The sequence below is a fragment of the Aegilops tauschii genome, chromosome 1 (genome assembly GCF_002575655.3).
Source record: "Aegilops tauschii subsp. strangulata cultivar AL8/78 chromosome 1, Aet v6.0, whole genome shotgun sequence".
Lineage (NCBI taxonomy): Eukaryota > Viridiplantae > Streptophyta > Magnoliopsida > Poales > Poaceae > Aegilops > Aegilops tauschii.
The window spans coordinates 47,724,194-47,745,197 of record NC_053035.3 but is presented as its reverse complement, the minus strand read 5'-3'; the positions used below and the strand labels follow the sequence as shown (position 1 = coordinate 47,745,197).

Here is a 21,004-nt window from a genome sequence, read left to right as displayed (position 1 = left end):
CTGAAATCATCAGAGATAGGCAAGTCAGGGCCACTAGAGCCAAGGGCACAGATGTGCCTCTGCTTCTGGATCCAAAGTTGATCCTCGATTACATTGATCTCTAGCACAAGGACCCAAACACTCCTATGCCTGACTTCAAGCTGACTCCTGGTCAAAGTCATATGCTGACTGCCTTCATCCAAGAAGAAAAATGAAAATTTGAGAAGGCCAGGCAGCTCAAGAAAGCACAGTACAGGAAGGAGAAATTCCTGAAGAACAACGTTGTCTCTATGACAACTGATGAACTTGTGAAGATCCAGTCTGAGATCAAAACCCTCAGCGATGATTTCAATGCTTACTATGCTGATTGGAAAGGAGCCAAGGTCAGGTTTGTTAAACTGACAAAGATGTTCACCTCCAATGTTGCAGCCCCATCGCAACAAGAAATTCCTCAGACTGAAGCATCTGCTCAGCCCATTGAAGAACATGCCAGCACCGCTGATGACAATCAGGCTGCTGAAGAAAATGTGAATTCCAGGGCTGATGACTGCATTCCAGCCGCTGATGAAATTGCCAGGGCATCCACTAGTGGTGCGCCTGAAGAAAAATGAAGAAGTCAGGGCAACTGCATCAGTTGTGCCTGAAGAAAATCAAACACATTCCTCTGCTCCTCCTGCGCCTACCCCAACTCCAATTCTTCCATGCCATCAAAGGAAATCATCCCTTTTGATGAAGAATATGTGATCCCTAGCGGATCTGATGAAGAAAATCCTGCTGCTGCTTCGTCAGAGCAGATGGATGAAGAAATTGAAGTGGATAAAATCCCTTCAACCCCCACAGTTTCCTTGCCTATGCCTCAGTTTACTGCTGAAGAGGCTGGTGTTGAAGAAATGGAAGATGAAGATGTGGACATTGGTTGTACCACACCAGTGATGAATGATGACTTCTGGGAAAGTCAGCACCCCAACTCTCCACTCTTCACTCCATTGCAACAAATTCCTCAGTCCCCGGCAACAACAGTTCAAATGGGATCTGATGAAGCTCATGAACAAGTTCCAGCCACTAGTGCTGAAGAAAATGAAAATGAAGAATTGAAGACCCAGACTGCCACTAAAGAGGAACCAAAAATTCCTCAGCCTGAAGAACCTGAGATTGCGATTCCTGAGGTTGTCATGCAACTGACTGACACTCTTCTGCCCAAGCCAAAGGATCCATTCTCAAGGAAGCAAAAAATCAAGGCTAATGATTTCTTCGGCGAGCACGTATTCTTCACTGACTACAACCCCTATGACTCTGCTCGCATTAGGAAGAGGCGTTTCTGGACTTCCAGCCAGGCAAATTTTTATTCCTCAGTGCTGTTCAACAAAGACAAAGTCTTCGATCATGAGCACATTCCTCACGTGGATATGGAATCTCTGCCATGCTTCGGGCCAGTCCTCAGTGTTCTTTACGACGCGGGGACTGTTAAATTTCTGCACTGATATATGTGATTGGAATGAAGAGCTCATTCTTCAATTTTATGCAACTCTGCACATCACCGGAGACTTTGAAGATGTGAATTCATTGGTGCTGGACTGGATGTCTGAAAATACTCACTGCAAGGCACCAGCTACTGAATTGCTTCGTGCTTTGCCTCTCAGTCCTCCCCTTGAAGCTGATCGTTGCGTCTACAGTGAACTTGAGCTTACAGATCACTATATGCAAGTGCTGATGATGCCTTTGAAGCCAGGTCAGGCCCCAAGTACAAAATTCCTTGTGAAGGAATTGTTATATGTGCCTCGGACTGTCTATCGCATTCTGACGAAGACATTGAGTCCTATCAAGGGCCACGACTCGAATGAAGAAGAAGTCGTTGGCATCATGAAGAATCTGCTTTTCAATATCATTCATGGCGTTCCTGTCAACTTCCATGATTTCTTCATGAGGACTCTGGCCAATGTCGCAATGTCACCGTTTGAGTTGAAGCCTTATGCTCCGTGGATTATGAGATTCATCAGAACAAGGTCTTCAATCAACTACAAAGCTGATACACTGAACCATTGCAGCTACTTGCCCCCGATTGAAGTCCTCAAACGGACATTTTCCTCAGCTGATGAAAAGGGCAAGGCTACGGCTGTCATTGATGAAGGCATTCGTCCATTGGATGGTCAATTTTGCAAGGCTGCATCCTACTCCACCAATGATGACTCTGCCACCCATGACTCTGCCGCCAACGCAACCAAGCCAAATCCTCAAGGCACAGCTCCCAGGGTGATGACTGACCATGAGCTTCTCCTCAGTCTTCACCAGAAGGTTGATCGTAATCACAAATGGGTCAAGCGTCAGTTTGGTTCAATTCTTCACAACATGACTGCTACCCACAATGCAGTGAAGAAAAACCACTATTACCTTCATGAAACCCTCAACCGCACCTGGGCTGTTCTGTCACACATTTATAGCACAGAAGATCTGAAGAAAATGGGTCAAAAGGAAGATTTTGACTGGGCTGCACCTCCTCTGAAGAAGTACAAGAAGGTTAAGGTTCCTTCCTTGGTGGCCAGCTCCTATTCTTCGTCACGTGACACTGATGAACATGAAGACTTGGACGACACTACGGCAGGCCCTACTACAACAAACGACCCAAACAACGCTGACGCTCCTTCATCAACTTGATATTCTTCAGGGGCGTTAGTCCTCATTTTCGAACCTTTTGGTCATTCGATGACAAAGGGGGAGAAATTTGAGTTAGTCTTCAAGCGGGTCTATCTTATCTGGGCGTTTTTTTCTAAGTTACAACTCTCGTTCTTCTGATGACTTTGTTGGATCGAGTTGTAAACTTAAAACTCTATGGTGGCCTGATACTTTTGTTGTTTCTTTTGCATGCTTATTCCTCGTTAATGTTATTGCACGCATGCTGAATTACATCAGTCACCATATTTCATCATGCATTTCAAATTCTTCATATATTATGTCAAATGCATGTATGAATTACAAGATATAGGGGGAGATCTCCATGATTCAACTCTTCAAGTGTGCATTGCTTCAAAAGCAAATTCCTCACTATGCACATCTTCAGGGGAGTTCTTCTATATCTTGCAATCAAATTCCTCAATATCAGTATTTACACTTCATATGTTTATCCCCGTTGAAAACTTAACCTATATTGTCATCAATCACCAAAAAGGGGGAGATTGTAAGTGCATCTAGTGCCCCTTAGTGATTTTGGTGTATTGAAGACTTATAGGTTAAGGGACTAATGTGTTTATGAGTGTACACAGGTCTATAAGTCTATGAGGAGTTTGATATTTACAGAGAAAGTCGACCCCTAAAAATGAAGTTCTTTGACTGAAGACTTTGAATTTCTGAAGACTTTGAAAGTGAAGAAATTGGTGTGACCTTGAAGACTTGGTATTCGTTTGAGGAACATGAAGCGTGAAGACTTTTGTTTTCGTAGTTTCATTTTCTCTTTCTTGAGTCATAGGAAACACCGTACTGTTAAAGGGGGTCGAGGAAATACTAAGGAAAAATTTCCATGTGATGCTCAACTCAAAATCCTACACCTACCAATCCCTTCGAGTGAAGCCATTGGAAATCTCATACAGTCCAGTCATATTCTTCAGTGACAGAGACTACGTTCTTCTGGTCTCTGAGGAATTTGTTCTGACTGAGGAGTTAGGAATTTGCCAGTGCGGATTGCCTACACAGTGAGGAACATGATAGCCCTGAGGAATTTGATACTCAAATTTCCGACCGTTGTTGTGCTATGCGCCAGCTGTCCCAAAATATCTACCCAACTAACGGTCATATCATTGAAGGGCATTTATGTCTTATCATGACGGGCTGCTCCCTAGGCTATAAATAGCCGCCCCCTACAACCACTAGCTTTTGGCTGCTCCGAGAGAAACTGACATTTGTCATTTGAGAGCATCCCAAACACCTACAAACCCAAAGTGATTGAGCATCATTGAAGAGATTGATCCTGCGTGGATCCGACGCTTGTTACCTTTGAAGACTGTGCTTCTTCCAGACGGTTAGGCGTCATGGTCTAGAGCATCCAAGAGGAATTGTGGATCGCCGAGTGACCGAGTTTGTGAAGGTTCGGAAGTCACCTGAAGACATACCACGAGTGATTGGGCGAGGTCTGTGTGACCTTAGCTCAAGGGGAATACGGTGAGGACTAAGTGTCCTGGACTGCATGTTCAGGACTGGGTGTCCAGGACTGTGTGTCCTCAGGTTTAAATACCTAGCCGCCCTAACCAGATGTACAACTGAGACAGCAGTTGGAACTGGTCTACCAAATCATTGCCTTCACCAAGCCAACTGGTTCTATTTCCTCAACTCTTTCATTTCCTCATAACTGTGTTGTGCACTTGTTCATATCTGTGTTTGAAGACTTTGACTGAAGACTTTCTCAATTTCCTCAGTTCAATTTCTTCAGTCTGTTTGTCTTCATCCTGTGTTATCATGTGTTTACGCTTTCTGTACTCTGTGCCTGTCTTCATTTCATCACGATGACCATGCTGGTATCCTGTTATGTTTACTTCTGAGTACTTATTCCGCTGCAAGTAGTTGTTCGCTAAGGAATTTCCTCACCCGCAAATTCCTCAGTGAAGAATTCATAAAAATCGCCTATTCACCCCCCCCCCTCTAGTCGATATAACGCACTTTCACAAAGTACATAAACTCATAATATAACTCATTACGTAACACATCATCCCGCAACTAACTCATTAGTCACAATGCTTGCAAGGCTTATAGTGATGTGCATTACCGAGTGGGCCCAGAGATACCTCTCCGACAATTGGAGTGACAAATCCTAATCTCGAAATACGCCAACCCAACAAGTACCTTTGGAGACACCTGTAGAGCACCTTTATAATCACCCATTTACGTTGTGACGTTTGGTAGCACACAAAGTGTTCCTCCGGTAAACGGGAGTTGCATAATCTCATAGTCATAGGAACATGTATAAGTCATGAAGAAAGCAATAGCAACATACTAAACGATCGAGTGCTAAGCTAACGGAATGGGTCAAGTCAATCACGTCATTCTCCTAATGAGGTGATCTCGTTAATCAAATGACAACTTATGTCTATGGCTAGGAAACATAACCATCTTTGGTTAACGAGCTAGTCAAGTAGAGGCATACTAGTGACACTCTGTTTGTCTATATATTCACACATGTATTATGTTTCCGGTTAATACAATTCTAGCACGAATAATAAACATTTATCATGATACAAGGAAATAAATAATACTTTATTATTGCCTCTAGGGCATATTTCCTTCAGTCTCCCACTTGCACTAGAGTCAATAATCTAGTTCACATCGCCATGTGATTTAACATCAATAATTCACATCACCATGTGATTAACACCCATAGTTCACATCTTTATGTGACCAACACTCAAAGGGTTTACTAGAGTCAATAATCTAGTTCACATCGCTATGTGATTAACACCCAAAGAGTACTAAGGTGTGATCATGTTTTGATTGTGAGATAATTTTAGTCAACGGGTCTGTCACATTCAGATCCGTAAGTATTTTGCAAATTTCTATGTTTACAATGCTCTGCACGGAGCTACTCTTAGCTAATTGCTCCCACTTTCAATATGTATCTAGACCGAGACTTAGAGTCATCTAGATTAGTGTCAAAACTTGCATCGACGTAACCCTTTACGACGAACCTTTTGTTACTTCCATAATCGAGAAACATATCCTTATTCCACTAAGGATAATTTTTGACCGTTGTCCAGTGATCTACTCCTAGATCACTATTGTACTGCCTTGACAAAATCAGTGTAGGGTATACAATAGATCTGGTACACAGCATGGCATACTTTATAGATCCTATGGCCAAGGCATAGGGAATGACTTTCATTCTCTTTCTATCTTCTGCCGTGGTCGGGCTTTGAGTCTTACTCAATTTCACACCTTGTAACACAGGCAAGAACTCTTTCTTTGACTGTTCTATTTTGAACTACTTCAAAATCTTGTTAAGGTATGTACTCATTGAAAAAACTTATCAAGCGTCTTCATCTATCTCTATAGATCTTGATGCTCAATATGTAAGCAGCTTCACCGAGGTCTTTCTTTGAAAAACTCCTTTCAAACACTCCTTTATGCTTTGCAGAATAATTCTACATTATTTCCGATCAACAATATGTCATTCACATATACTTATCAGAAATGCTGTAGTGCTCCCACTCACTTTCTTGTAAATACAGGCTTCACCGCAAGTCTGTATAAAACTATATCCTTTGATCAACTTATCAAAGTGTATATTCCAACTCCGAGATGCTTGCACCAGTCCATAGATGGATCGCTGGAGCTTGCATATTTTGTTAGCACCTTTAGGATTGACAAAACCTCCTGGTTGTATCATATACAACTCTTCTTTAATAAATCCATTAAGGAATGCAGTTTTGTTTATCCATTTGCCATATTTCATAAAATGCGGCAATTGCTAACATGATTCAGACAGACTTAAGCATAGATACGAGTGAGAAACTCTCATCGTAGTCAACATCTTGAACTTGTCGAAAACCTTTTTGCGACAATTCTAGCTTTGTAGATAGTGATACTACTATCAGCGTCCGTCTTCCTCTTGACGATCCATTTATTCTCAATTGCTTGCCGATCATCGGGCAAGTCAACCAAAGTCCACACTTTGTTCTCATACATGGATCTCATCTCAGATTTCATGGCCTCAAGCCATTTTGCGGAATCTGGGCTCACCATCGCTTCTTCATAGTTCATAGGTTTGTCATGGTCTAGTAACATAACCTCCAGAACAGGATTACCGTACCACTCTGGTGCGGATCTTACTCTGATTTACCTACGAGGTTTGGTAGTAACTTGATCTGAAGTTACATGATCATCATCATTAACTTCCTCACTAATTGGTGTAGGAGTCACAGGAACAGATTTCTGTGATGAACTACTTTCCAATAAGGGAGCAGGTACAGTTACCTCATCAAGTTCTACTTTCCTCCCACTCACTTCTTTCGAGAAAAACTCCTTCTCTGGAAAGGATCCATACTTAGCAACGAATGTCTTGCCTTCGGATCTGTGATAGAAGGTGTACCCAACTGTCTCCTTTGGGTATCCTATGAAGACACATTTCTCCGATTTGGGTTTGAGCTTATCAGGATGAAACTTTTTCACATAAGCATCGCAACCACAAACTTTAAGAAACAACAACTTTGGTTTCTTGCCAAACCACAGTTCATAAGGCGTTGTCTCAACGGATTTAGATGGTGCCCTATTTAATGTGAATGCAGCTGTCTCTAATTCATAACCCCAGAACGATAGTGGTAAATCGGTAAGAGACATCATAGATTGCACTATATCCAATAAAGTACGGTTATGACGTTCGGACACACCATTATGCTGTGGTGTTCCAGGTGGCATAAGTAGTGAAACTATTTCACATTGTTTTAACTGAAGGCCAAACTCGTAACCAAAATACTCTTCTCCATGATCAAATCGTAGAAACTTTATTTTCTTGTTACGATGATTTTCGCTTCACTCTGAAATTATATGAACTTTTCAAATGTTTCAGACTTCTGTTTAATTAAGTAGATATACCCATATCTGCTCAAATCATCTGTGAAGGTCAGAAAATAATGATACCTGCCACGAGCCTCAATATTCATCGGACCACATACATCTGTATGTATGATTTCCAACAAATCTGTTGCTCTCTCCATAGTTCCGGAGAACAGCGTTTTAGTCATCTTGCCCATGAGGCACGGTTCGCAAGCATCAAGTGATTCATAATCAAGTGATTCCAAAATTCCATCAGTATGGAGTTTCTTCATGAGCTTTACACCAATATGACCTAAACGGCAGTGCCACAAATAAGTTGCATTATCATTATTAACTTTGCATTTTTTGGCTTCATTATTATGATTATGTGTATCACTACGATCGAGATCCAACAAACCATTTTCGTTGGTGTGTATGACCATCGAAGGTTTTTATTCATGTAAACAGAACAACAATTGTTCTCTAACTTAAATGAATAAGCGTATTGCAATAAATATGATCAAATCATATTCATGCTCAACGCAAACACCAAATAACACTTATTTAGTTTCAACACTAATCCTAAAAGTATAGGGAGTGTGCGATGATGATCATATCAATCTTGGAACTACTTCCAACACACATCGTCACCTCGCCTTTTACTAGTCTCTGTTTATTCTGCAACTCCCGTTTCGAGTTACTACTCTTAGCAACTGAACCAGTATCAAATACCGAGGGGTTGCTATAAACACTAGTAAAGTACACATCAATAACATGTATATCCAATATACCTTTGTTCACTTTGCCATCCTTCTTATCCACCAAATAGTTGGGGTAGTTCCGCTTTCAGTGACCAGTCCCTTTGCAGTAGAAGCACTTAGTCTCAGGCTTAGGTACAGACTTGGGCTTCTTCACTTGAGTAGCAACTTGCTTGCCGCTCTTTTTGAAGTTCCCCTTCTTCCCTTTGCCCTTTTCTTGAAACTAGTGGTCTCGTCAACCATCAACACTTGAAGTGGTCTCGTCAACCATCAACACTTGATGTTTTTCTTGATTTCTACCTTCGTCGATTTCAGCATCACGAAGAGCTCGGGAATTACTTTCGTCATCCCTTGCATACTATAGTTCATCACGAAGTTCTACTAACTTGGTGATGGTGACTAGAGAATTCTGTCAATCACTATTTTATCTGGAAGATAAACTCCCACTTGATTCAAGCAATTGTAGTACCCAGACAATCTGAGCACATGCTCACTAGTTGAGCGATTCTCCTCCATCTTTTAGCTATAGAACTTGTTGGAGACTTCATATCTCTCAACTCGGGTATTTGCTTGAAATATTAACTTCAACTCCTGGAACATCTCATATGGCCCATGACGTTCAAAACGTCTTTGAAGTCCCGATTCTAAGCCATTAAGCATGGTGCACTAAACTATCAAGTAGTCATCATATTGAGCTAGCCAAACGTTCATAACGTCTGCATCTGCTCCTGCAATAGGTCTGTCACCTAGCGGTGCATCAAGGACATAATTTTTCTATGCAGCAATGAGGATAATCCTCAGATCACGGATCCAATCCGCATCTTTGCTACTAACATCTTTCAACATAATTTTCTCTAGGAACATATCAAAAATAAAACAGGGAAGCAACAACGCGAGCTATTGATCTACAACATAATTTTGCAAAATACTATCAGGACTAAGTTCATGATAAATTTAAGTTCAATTAATCATATTACTTAAGAACTCCCACTTAGATAGACATCCCTCTAATCCTCTAAGTGATCACGTGATCCATATCAACTAAACCATGTCCGATCATCACGTGAGATGGAGTAGTTTCAATGGTGAACATCACTATGTTGATCATATCTACTATATGATTCACGCTCGACCTTTCGGTCTCCGTGTTCCGAGGCCATATCTGTTATATGCTAGGCTCGTCAAGTTTAACCTGAGTATTCCGCGTGTGCAACTGTTTTGCACCCGTTGTATTTGAACGTAGAGCCTATCACACCCGATCATCACGTGGTGTCTCAGCACGAAGAACTTTCGCAACGGTGCATACTCAGGGAGAACACTTATACTTTGATAATTTAGTGAAGGATCATCTTATAATGCTACCGTCAAACAAAGCAAGATAAGATGCATAAAGGATTAACATCACATGCAATCAATATAAGTGATATGATATGGCCATCATCATCTTGTGCTTGTGATCTCCATCTCCGAAGCACCGTGCTTGTGATCTCCATCTCCGAAGCACCGTCATGATCACCATCGTCACCGGCGCGACACCTTGATCTCCATCGTAGCATCGTTGTCGTCTCGTCAATCTTATGCTTCTACGACTATCGCTACCGCTTAGTGATAAAGTAAAGCATTACATGGCGATTGCATTGCATACAATAAAACGACAACCATATGGCTCCTGCCAGTTGCCGATAACTCGGTTACAAAACATGATCATCTCATACAACAAATTATATCACATCATGTCTTGACCATATCACATCACAACATGCCCTGCAAAAACAAGTTAGACGTCCTCTACTTTGTTGTTGCAAGTTTTACGTGGCTGCTACGGGCTTAGCAAGAACCGTTCTTACCTACGCATCAAAACCACAACGATAGTTTGTCAAGTTGGTGTTGTTTAACCTTCGCAAGGACCGGGCGTAGCCACACTCGGTTCAACTAAAGTGAGAGAGACAGACACCCGCCGGTCACCTTTAAGCAACGAGTGCTCGCAACGGTGAAACCAGTCTCGCGTAAGCGTACGCGTAATGTCGGTCCGGGCCGCTTCATCTCACAATACCGCTGAACCAAAGTATGACATGCTGGTAAGCAGTATGACTTATATCGCCGACAACTCACTTGTGTTCTACTCGTGCATAGCATCAACGCATAAAACCAGGCTCTGATACCACTATTGGGGAACGTAGTAATTTCAAAATTTTCCTACGCACACGCAAGATCATGGTGATTTATAGCAACGAGAGGGGAGAGTGTTCTCCACGTACCCTCGTAGACCGACAGCGGAAGCGTTATCACAACGCGGTTGATGTAGTCGTACGTCTTCACGATCCGACCGATCAAGTACCGAACGTACGGCACCTCCGAGTTCTACACACGTTCAGCTCGATGACGTCCCTCGAACTCCGATCCAGCCGAGTGTTGAGGGAGAGTTTCGTCAGCACGACGGCGTGGTGACGATGATGATGTTCTACCGACGCAGGGCTTCGCCTAAGCTCCGCAACGGTATTATCGAGGTGTAATATGGTGGAGGGGGGCACCGCACACGGCTAAGAGATCTCAAGGATCAATTGTTGTGTCTCTGGGATGCCCCCCTGCCCCCGTATATAAAGGAGCAAGGGGGAGGCAGCCGGCCAAGGGGAGAGGCGCGCCATAGGGGGGAGTCCTACTCCCACCGGGAGTAGGACTCCTCCTTTCCTTGTGGGAGTAGGAGAAGGGAAGGGGGAAGGAGAAAGAAGGAAGGGTGCGCCCCCCTTCCCTAGTCCAATTCGGACCAGACCATGGGGAGGGGTGCGGCCACCTTTTGAGGCCTTTCTCTCCTTTCCCGTATGGCCCATTAAGGCCCAATACGAATTCCCGTAACTCTCCGGTACTCCGAAAAATACCCGAATCACTCGGAACCTTTCCGAAGTCCGAATATAGTCGTCCAATATATCGATCTTTACGTCTCGGCCATTTCGAGACTCCTCGTCATGTCCCCGATCTCATCCGGGACTGCGAACTCCTTCGGTACATCAAAACTCAATAAAACTGTCATCGTAACGTTAAGCGTGCGGACCCTACGGGTTCGAGAACTATGTAGACATGACCGAGACACGTCTCCGGTCAATAACCAATAGCGGGACCTGGATGCCCATATTGGCTCCCACATATTCTACGAAGATCTTTATCGGTCAGACCGCATAACAACATACGTTGTTCCCTTTGTCACCGGTATGTTACTTGCCCGAGATATGATCGTCGGTATCTCGATACCTAGTTCAATATCGTTGCCGGCAAGTCTCTTTACTCGTTACGTAACACATCATCCCGCAACTAACTCATTAGGCACAATGCTTGCAAGGCTTATAGTGATGTGCATTACCGAGTGGGCCCAGAGATACCTCTCCGACAATTGGAGTGACAAATCCTAATCTCGAAATACGCCAACCCAACAAGTACCTTTGGAGACACCTGTAGAGCACCTTTACAATCACCCATTTACGTTGTGACATTTGGTAGCACACAAAGTGTTCCTCCGGTAAACGGGAGTTGCATAATCTCATAGTCATAGGAACATGTATAAGTCATGAAGAAAGCAATAGCAACATACTAAACGATCGAGTGCTAAGCTAACGGAATGGGTCAAGTCAATCACGTCATTCTCCTAATGAGGTGATCTCGTTAATCAAATGACAACTTATGTCTATGGCTAGGAAACATAACCATCTTTGATTAACGAGCTAGTCAAGTAGAGGCATACTAGTGACACTCTGTTTGTCTATATATTCACACATGTATTATGTTTCCGGTTAATACAATTCTAGCACGAATAATAAACATTTATCATGATACAAGGAAATAAATAATACTTTATTATTGCCTCTAGGGCATATTTCCTTCTGTTACCATATGAGATGACCGAACAAGAAAACGCAGAGATCTGTCAAGCCCAAGTGAAGGACTTCTTTGAAGGGGTGAAAGCAAAGAGACATCCACCTCCAGAGGAGAAGGTAGATCCGGTGAAAGCAAAGCGCACTATCGATGCCCTGAGGAAACCACCAAATTCTTCGCCGAAAACCAACTATGAGCGCGTTACTGAAAAGGTATATATCGAAGCGGAACGGTCGTGAAGTACTAGAAGTGATCAAAGGTTAAAAGAACGACGAGCAGCTGGGAAAAAATTGCCCAGCTCGGCGAACAAGCGAACCAATCGTGCCCCCCGCTCAATGTGTCTAGCGACATCGTCGCTAATGATCCGGGGATGGTGCCCGGTTATAACAATCTTGGAGATTACCTGCCCGACGATGTACATTATGATTTCTTGGAGGTGGATGAACACAGATACGAGTACGAGAAGCCTCTCGTCAAAGATGAAAAATCTCTAACAACGATGATGCGAAGATTCCATGATTGGTACATGAAAACCTGTAGAGAGTCTGGGGGGACAGATACTTTGTATCTGAGAGTTAAAGAGGAGCACGACCTCGTTGGAATTGATCTATTGTATGTTCCATTTGAGGAGTTCTTCTAGTTCTTCAATCAAAAGGCCCTCGATCAATTAACGGTCACTTGCTACTGTCTGTAAGTACTACTTCTGTCATTAAGTCTCTATATATAGCTCAGCTCTTTCATTGCATGTATTTATAATTATCCTCACTATATTATGCAGATTGAAGATCGTCGAGTGTAGAAAAGCAGAAATGTATGATATTGGGTTCATTAACACAAATCTCATAGATGAATTTCAGGTTAAAAAGAGCGCCAAAGATGCCGAGGCCAACTTGCTCAAATCATTGATAATAAATCAAAACAAAGATAAAATACTCTTTCCTTACAACTTCAAGTGAGTGTTACTGTCGTGTGCATATTCGGTTTTCCTTATTACTCGAGTGAGGTTATAGTAATGTAATTGATGAGTTATGCATGCGTGCGCAGCTTCCACTATATTCTCCTGGAGATTAAGCTTGAGCAGGGACTAGTAACCGTCTTAGACTCGAGACGAAAAGATCCCGAGACCTATGCGGACATGACTGAAATTCTCAACAAGTAAGTTCAATCGATCATTATCGCACCATATTGGCAACTTTTTGTTCATTTCCTGATATCTCAAGTAATAATTATTTTCTTTGTCTTGCAGGGTTTGGAAAAAGTTCACCGCAGAAGCTCTGGGACTGCCGAAGGAGCTGCGATATACATACCCGAAAGTAAGTACTACTAGCTAGCTACTTCCGCGCATCTCCCGTTGATTCTAGCTACTTTCATCAATGCCATTTATAATGCTTCATTATCAATTTGATTGACCTCTATTTCTCGTGTGCGAGTTCATCTACAACGCGACTTGCAAAGATAAGCGGGACTACTCTAAAAGACAATATGAAGTGCGTAAGCAATAATATTCACAATTTCATTTTATTACACCATCATTTTTGTTGAGTTTCATTCATATATATGTATTAACCCCGTTCTTCAAATTAGACGTGGCAGATGCGGAATGAACTCCTACCAGAAGATCGCATGAAAGCAATTCAAGAGGAATTGGCGGGATTCTTTCTTGACCACGTCGTCAATAAAGCCGGAGAATACCATGTGGAACTTGAGTTCAAATGCTAGGGGATTGTAAGAGATCTTACATATTGTATATGTATGTAGCCAGTAGCGTCGGATAGATGATACAAAAACTTGTTGTTCGACCAATCTCTCGGAGAAGGAGAGGTCGATCACTTCTCTCGGTATGCATGACGAACTTCTGTACTCAATGGTTTCCTTCATTTTCTTACTAGCTAGTGTGTCGAGGGCCTCTCTATACGTATAGTATGTAGCGTCAACCAAGCACGGAGATAAGAGAGGACATTTCTCTTTATTAATTAATTAGCTACCTAACACAATATATGAAACACCTTAATTAACCATACAAAACCCCCAAATCCACCCCCTTTCAGAAAAAAAACAAAAACCCTAGCCCCTGAACAGCTGACGCGTGGATGCCTATTGGTCCCGGTTGGTGCCACCAACCGAGACTAAAGGGCCTCCTGCCTGGGCTCGCAGCACCGGCCACGTGGAGGCCCATCTGTCCCGGTTCGTGTAAGAACCGGGACTAAAGGCCTAGGGCATTAGTAACAACCTTTTAGTCCCGGTTCCTAAACCGGGACAAAAGGCCCTTACGAACCAGGACAATAGGCCCTTTTTCTACTAGTGGGGTTCGATGGCGACTCCGGAGGGGGCGGCGACCGCGCCATTGCTCGGAACCCCTGTGGGTGGGGGGAGGTTTGTTTACCCCTATCCGAGGGTTTTCTTCGGGCAGCGCGTCAGGGCCATGGAAGATGGCGCCCGCTTCCTCGACCTCCCTCGCCGCCACGAGCACCGGGGCAATGCCGACGGGCGTCGGCATTTCCGTCTCCTCCTCCTCCTAACCGGCCATCTCCTTCCCGCTGTGGTTTTCTCCCCGCCCGGCGTACGCTCGAACTCCACCAGCTCCGGGAAGTTTCTAATTTCCGTATTGCTCGTACATGTAGATTAGGGTTTTCTGCAATAGGCATCACTTGGATCCGATCAAATCGAATCAATTCCTTCTTGGGTGCTACTATTCATGTTGTTGATGGTGTTCATGTTCACTATTCGTATGCAGGGTAGATTTGATCTTGTTAATAGGTAGTTACATCGTAGTCCTTAGGCAGGGTATATTGGTTCTTGCATGATAGGTAGTTACATATTCATGATGTTCATAGGTAGGGTTTGTGTGTGATGTTGAAGAGCTAGATTGGTGTTGGTTTAGGCATGGTTTGTTGCATGATTTCGTTACGTGCATGGCATTCATGGTAGGTAGGACAAATTTGCATGCTCATACACATTGTAGGGACACTGTGTTCCCTTGTTGAGGTACTATTACCAATGTAGCATGCTGCCAAATGTGGAAGTGGTCACAACTTGCACTGCTAGTTTTAGGTCATGAGCATGATGCTCACTGATCAGTGGTTGTTGCCCTTGAGCAAGTGCCATTGATCAGTGACACTTGCTCTTCGGCAAGTGCCACTGATCATGTTTTGAAAACTGCACAAATCAGTGGTTGTTGCCCATGAGCAAGTGCCACTCATCAGTGCCACTTGCTCTTCGGCACGTGCCACTGATCGGTGCCTGATCCCAATGCCTTGTTACTAACCATTGTCATCTTACCTGACAAGGTGATGAAGACAGAGTGGGACAAAGTCGGTCGAGGAGCTCAGGTCATGGTCGGCGCCGAGGGCGTCATGGACTTCATCCCCACGAACCGCTAGCTCAAGAGGGTGGATCTACCTGGCAAGGCCGCCTTCATGAGCCAGCCGCATCCAAGGGGACGATGTCCAAGGACCGGCCACGAGGAGGGGTCCCGAGAGCCGTTGTGTTTCTACGTCCAGATCAAGGACGAGGAGGATCTCGCCATGCTCGTCATCCCACCGAAGTTCAAGGAGGTCATGAAGCAGTGGCTGGTGATCAAGCCCCCGCGCGTCGTCAGGCTGTCGGTCAACAAGTGGTGCGAGTCCTGGGTTCAGGTCCAGAACTACGAGGGGCGGATGGTGCTTGACCGGGGCTCGCAGTACTTCTGCCGCCGCCACAGGATCGTCCCCGGCGACCTCGTCGTCGTGCGAATCTCCAGCCTGGGCTTCAAGGTGCAGATCTACAACCACAACAGGGTGCGCTGCACCAACCACGGCTACGTCGGCAAATTCTCCCGCGCTCTCTATTATATAAGTACCCGGTCCTAGTATAGAACTGTTAGTTTGTGGTCATGGTGATGGTGATGGTTTGAACTAGTGCTGCAAACTTGTTAATATTTTGGCCAGGATCGGCGCCCTGGTGTGAAGCAGGAGGCATGGGATGCCCCTACTGTCTTTAACGATGGCCCTACTATATTAATTAGCCTCTTAATCTGCTTTTATTTTCATGTGCATTGCTTGTTTTCATTTTTGCCTCCCGTTTGTGCTGCTAATGTGGTGGTAAGGCCGCCACATTTGAATGGGGTGAGCAGAACACAAACGTGTATGCAGCCAAACAGCTGTGGTTTGCATCTGCTCAGCCCTTAAGCATATATGCAGACAGCCAAACACCCAGCCCTGAAGTGCTCATTGATGCAATGCAGACAACCAAACAACATGCAGATGCTGATTTGTTGCCTGTTTTTGCTCAACCGGGTTGGGTTGAGATGTGTTTGAAATGCAGGTATTGTTTGAGAAGGCAGCCAAACACGCTCTTAATCATATGAGTTACTTTGTATTTTCTTGAATCTTAGGTCCAAACCAGTGTATCGGTAATTGTTATGAATATGAATAAAATTACCAGTGTTTCAAAAAAAAAAAGAACACGCTGCCCTCAAAAGGAAAAAGCTCGGTTACAGAAATATCAAACGCGGCGGTCGGAATAAGAAGCGGCGGCGGAAGGCGAGCGAGGAACCCTAACCTAAACACCTGGCGCAGGGTACGTATGCTCAGCAAATTCTTCAAAATCTTCACTTTTCCTAGTGGAGGCGGAGTCGGAAGTCCGATGCCAGCCACGCGGTGGGGCTTCGTGGTCTTGACGGAGACGGACCCGGAACTCAGTCGCCGCATATATAAATGCAAGAGAAGTCTTTCCTCCCAAATCCCAATCCACTGATAAAATTACGAGCACAGACGCAAACTCAGGCGATTCGAGGCGAGGATACGAAGAGAGCTTGAGATCGGCGATGGCAGCGGCGATTCGGCAGGCGGCGAGGAGGTTGGCTGGCTTTGTTCTCCAGCGAACGAAAACGGAGGTGCCAAGGAGGCTCATCCACGGCGGTCCGCCGGCAGCAGCCCCCTCTTCCCTCCGGCATACTTCCTCTGGTGTTGAGGTACCGAAAATCACGACTTCTATCGATTATTTCATCGACTGCTGATTGATTCGCTACTGTGCTCTGCGCATAACATGATTAGGGATCTAGCAATTCCACGCCTCGCAATACCATAGGTCTCGTAATAATCAAATCCTTTTCCAAACGGCAGGATGGGGATTGCTTACCCCCTAGGATTATCAACACTAGCTAGTTCCAAATTATTTTGTAAATCTTGGTTTTGCCATCAGTAAGCATGATTCGAGAATGAAATATCTTTTGCAAAGGAAATATGACACTGTTTAGTTTTAGGCATGCCTACAATAACATTCTAGATCAACTATAGCTATGTAGGCTTGCATCAATGAATATGTTGAATATGTTGTTAGATATTGTATCTAACTTCTACGTAATTTGTAAAGGAAATAGCAGTGCATCAAGATGGGAAGGCTTCTGCTTTGAGGGAAATCAAGAAGAAGAGAGAAGAGTTGTTTGATCTGATTGCTGACACAGAAAGGCGATACGACACCCGGCTTACCAAGGAAGGCTGTCAAAACACACGCATGCTCCAGCAGCTTGCGGTGCAAATCGAGCCTAGACCCAATGACCCCTTGTGGTATCTACTCAGAACATATGCTGTCCTTTTCATGTTCTTTTTTCCTTGGAATAATTTGTTAACAAATTTTATTACATCTCTGAACTTGCAGGCGGTCGAAGCGGTTTTCGAAGAGACTCAATGATTTTCTGGGGTTAGCCGGGGCTGTTATATCATCCTATATGCTTACGCGTAAGTGGCTTCACTTGGACCAAGAGGCAGATTCAAAAGAGCAGAAGATCTAACTAGCAACAATGGCTTCAGTTGGAGAATGAGGCAGAAGATCTAACTAGCTATCTGGAAGTCAAAGTGTAATTTCACTAGTATAGAAATGCTCGAGGATGAAGTTATTAGTGCTCTTTTTTGGGCATTCTTCAGCTTTTGTACCAGCAACTGTGAAAATTAGTTATGCATTTTTATATGGTTTTGGCTTCAGTTTCCTTTGACCTTATGTGCGGTGTCAATACTGTGTTCAGTGATTGTATGTGTTGCCCCCACCCTCCATTTTGTACAGTTTAGCATGATGCCAGTCACACCAGTCTATTTTAGGGGAAGCTTGTACTATTATGCCAGCTCGTGTGTTTTATACAAGGATGAAAATGCTCTCCCCCTCTCTCTTTCTCCAATGGAATCAATCTACACTGTTAACAGGTTGCTGCGGTGCTGCTCTGCTGGTTTCGTGAGAGCATCTCCAGCCGCGCCCCCAACAAGGCCCCCCAGGCTATTTTTCGGCCGCCGGCGCCAAAAAAAGGCCCAGTCGCGCCCCAAGGGCCAAGTTTTCGCCGGCTCGGGCCGAAATTAGCGCCGGCGGACCCAACCCGAACCCGGCGCGCTGGGGGGCTCTCGGGGGCGCCGGGCGAATCGTTTTTGGCGCGAAAAGCCGCGGGGCCCCCTTGCCAGCGACTCGACTCTCTTCTCGCCGCTTCGTCATCCTCATCGCCTCGTTTCCCGCGGCGAATCAATGCCAAAGCTGCGCGCCGGTCAGCCTCCACTGATGCCTCACGGGGGGCGCAGTGAAGGCCGGGCGACGCGCGTCCCCTCGCCCGCCACGCATAACGCGCCGGCCACGCGTACTACGCGGCGCCTCCGCCTATATAAGCCGACCACCAGCGCGCCAGAGACACGCACAGATCCTCCACCGCCGACGCGCCCATTTCTCCCCCTTCCTCCCTCGCCTCCTCTCGCCGTCTCCAGTTCAGAAGAATGGCCGAGCGCTTCCCAGGCGACGGCGCGGCGGCGAATGGCTTCGGGCGCCGCCATCTTCACGAGGACGAGGCTCGCCTCCTTTTCGAGGCCGAGTACCCGGTCCCGCCGGACATGCGGGTGCCCGGGGCGTGGAGGATCAGCGCCGGCGGCGTGCCGGTGCCACCACCACCCACCGGGGCGGCTCGGCGTGCGGAGGTCGCACGTATCCGCGCGTCCCTGCTGCGGGCGGCGAGGGAAGTCCCGCGGTACACCCCCGACAGCCCGCTCTGGAAGCCCTACCCGCAGCTCCGGTGTCCGCATCGGCGACTCCACCCTCCCCCCCCCCTCCAGCCGCTTCGTCCTCGTCGAGCCCAAGCTGGAGCCCGGCCTCCCCCCGGAGTACGAGGAGATAGCCCGGCGCGGCTTCTCCGACGAGGAGGCCCTACAGTGGGCGCGGGACGACTACTACCGCGACGAGATGGTCCGGCAGCGCCGGGCCCTGTAGGAGATAGAAGCCCGCAAACGTGGGCGCGAGGACGAGCACGGCGTCGTGTTCCTCGACAGCGACGACGACGAGGACGCCCCCGGACCGTCCAACCCGCCGCGCCAACCAGGGGAGGGATGCAGCAGGGACGGCGGCGACTACACGCGGTTCTACAGCCTCCTCGGCATGTAGAACTGCAAGGGCGGGCGGCGGGCGGCGAGGAGCGGCGAGGGAGACGGCGAGGAGCAGCGATGGAGACGGCGAGGAGCATCCCCTAGTAGTTTTTTTTCTTTTTATAAAATATGTTTAAATTTGAACGATCTCGCCAACGTTTGCGTTAAATTTGAGCCATATTTGTGCCGTATTTAATTTTTTTTTAACATGGGCGCCGCGACTGAGGGGCATCACGCCCCCAGCGCGCGGTTTAGCGTCGGTGCGTCCCAGGGGGCGATTTTTAGCCCCTCCTGAGGGCCAACGGCTGGAGATGCTCTGAGCCAGCACCTTGCCGGCAGCGGGTCCACAGCGCTCGTCGATGGTGCCACGACGGGGCCTTCGGACGGTGTAGGGCGTGCTCGACGCCGCATCGGTCATCGGCGTCTGAAGTGCTGCTGCATCGGGTGTTTGGTCAAGCTGAAATCTGAAGAAAAAGTATTGCTCCACTCTGAAGAAAGGCAGCTACAGAACTGCAGTCATTTGTATTGCTTTGTGTTCTACTCCACAAGTATAAGTGTAGCAACTAAAATGTACTGTAGTACGTTTGGGCAAGTTCAAATATATGTTTTTGCAACTTTTTTTTCGAAAAAGATTCAAATCTATTGTTAGAATAAATCCGAGGCATACCGTCGATCATCCGAGGACCAAGCAATCACACGAGCACGACACCGAGATTTGTTAACGAGGTTCACCGATATGGCTACATCCCCGGGGCTTGACTACGGGCGCTCCTCCCCGTGGCACCGTCACAATACTGCACCCCGGTCGCCCGGGCGTCGGCACACGCCGCCGGCTTCCCCTGCGTGCCCGTGCTATTATGTTGGCATAGGTTACATCGTGTGTCTACCCCCGCTATATATGAAAGGCCTATGATACAAGTGTCCTACTAGGACACGACTCCATATCTTATCTAAACACAATACAACTACAAGTCCAATTGTAACCTACCTTGTACACTATATTCGACACAACTCTAACAAACTCTACCTTGGCGAATATACTCCACCACCCTGCATTTATCCATGTGTCGTACTTCCTTGTACATTGGACTTGAGCTTATCCCATGAGCACTGCTGCTACTCCAAAGACTCCGTATGACTCCACCTGCAACTTGTAGTCCCTTCTTTTCTTGACCACAGTCAACACTCGAGCAAAATCAAGTTCCACATTACTCTAGTTTGCACTCTCAACTTTCAGAGTATTAGTCCAACGCCATCACACACTGATCACTAACCTGCATGAAAGTGAACAACTTACACATTGGGTGTCACACCTAAGAGTTACCCGAACTCAACATCACCGCTCCTTTCTTGACCGTCTGTCTGAAACTTGAAGGAATTTCACCATTGCTTGTAATCATCCCGAGTCAAATTCGCAGTTGTCTCACCACATGTCTGATCACCAGAGCCCTGACCCGTCTCCATGTCCCGTGCATACCGCACGCCTCGCCGCTATTACCGCGTTGAGCCTCCGCTGTCCTAGTCGAG

The 21,004-nt window shown here is 45.9% G+C and overlaps 1 long non-coding RNA gene across 1 annotated transcript; it reads left to right on the top strand.

Moving 5' to 3' along the window:
* Nucleotides 1–14,674: 14,674 nt before the first annotated feature.
* Nucleotides 14,675–18,081, top strand: LOC120970500 (uncharacterized). Its single transcript, XR_012200195.1, has 3 exons — nt 14,675–17,061; nt 17,463–17,656; nt 17,748–18,081. It is a non-coding gene; the product is annotated as an uncharacterized lncRNA (long non-coding RNA).
* Nucleotides 18,082–21,004: the final 2,923 nt, after the last annotated feature.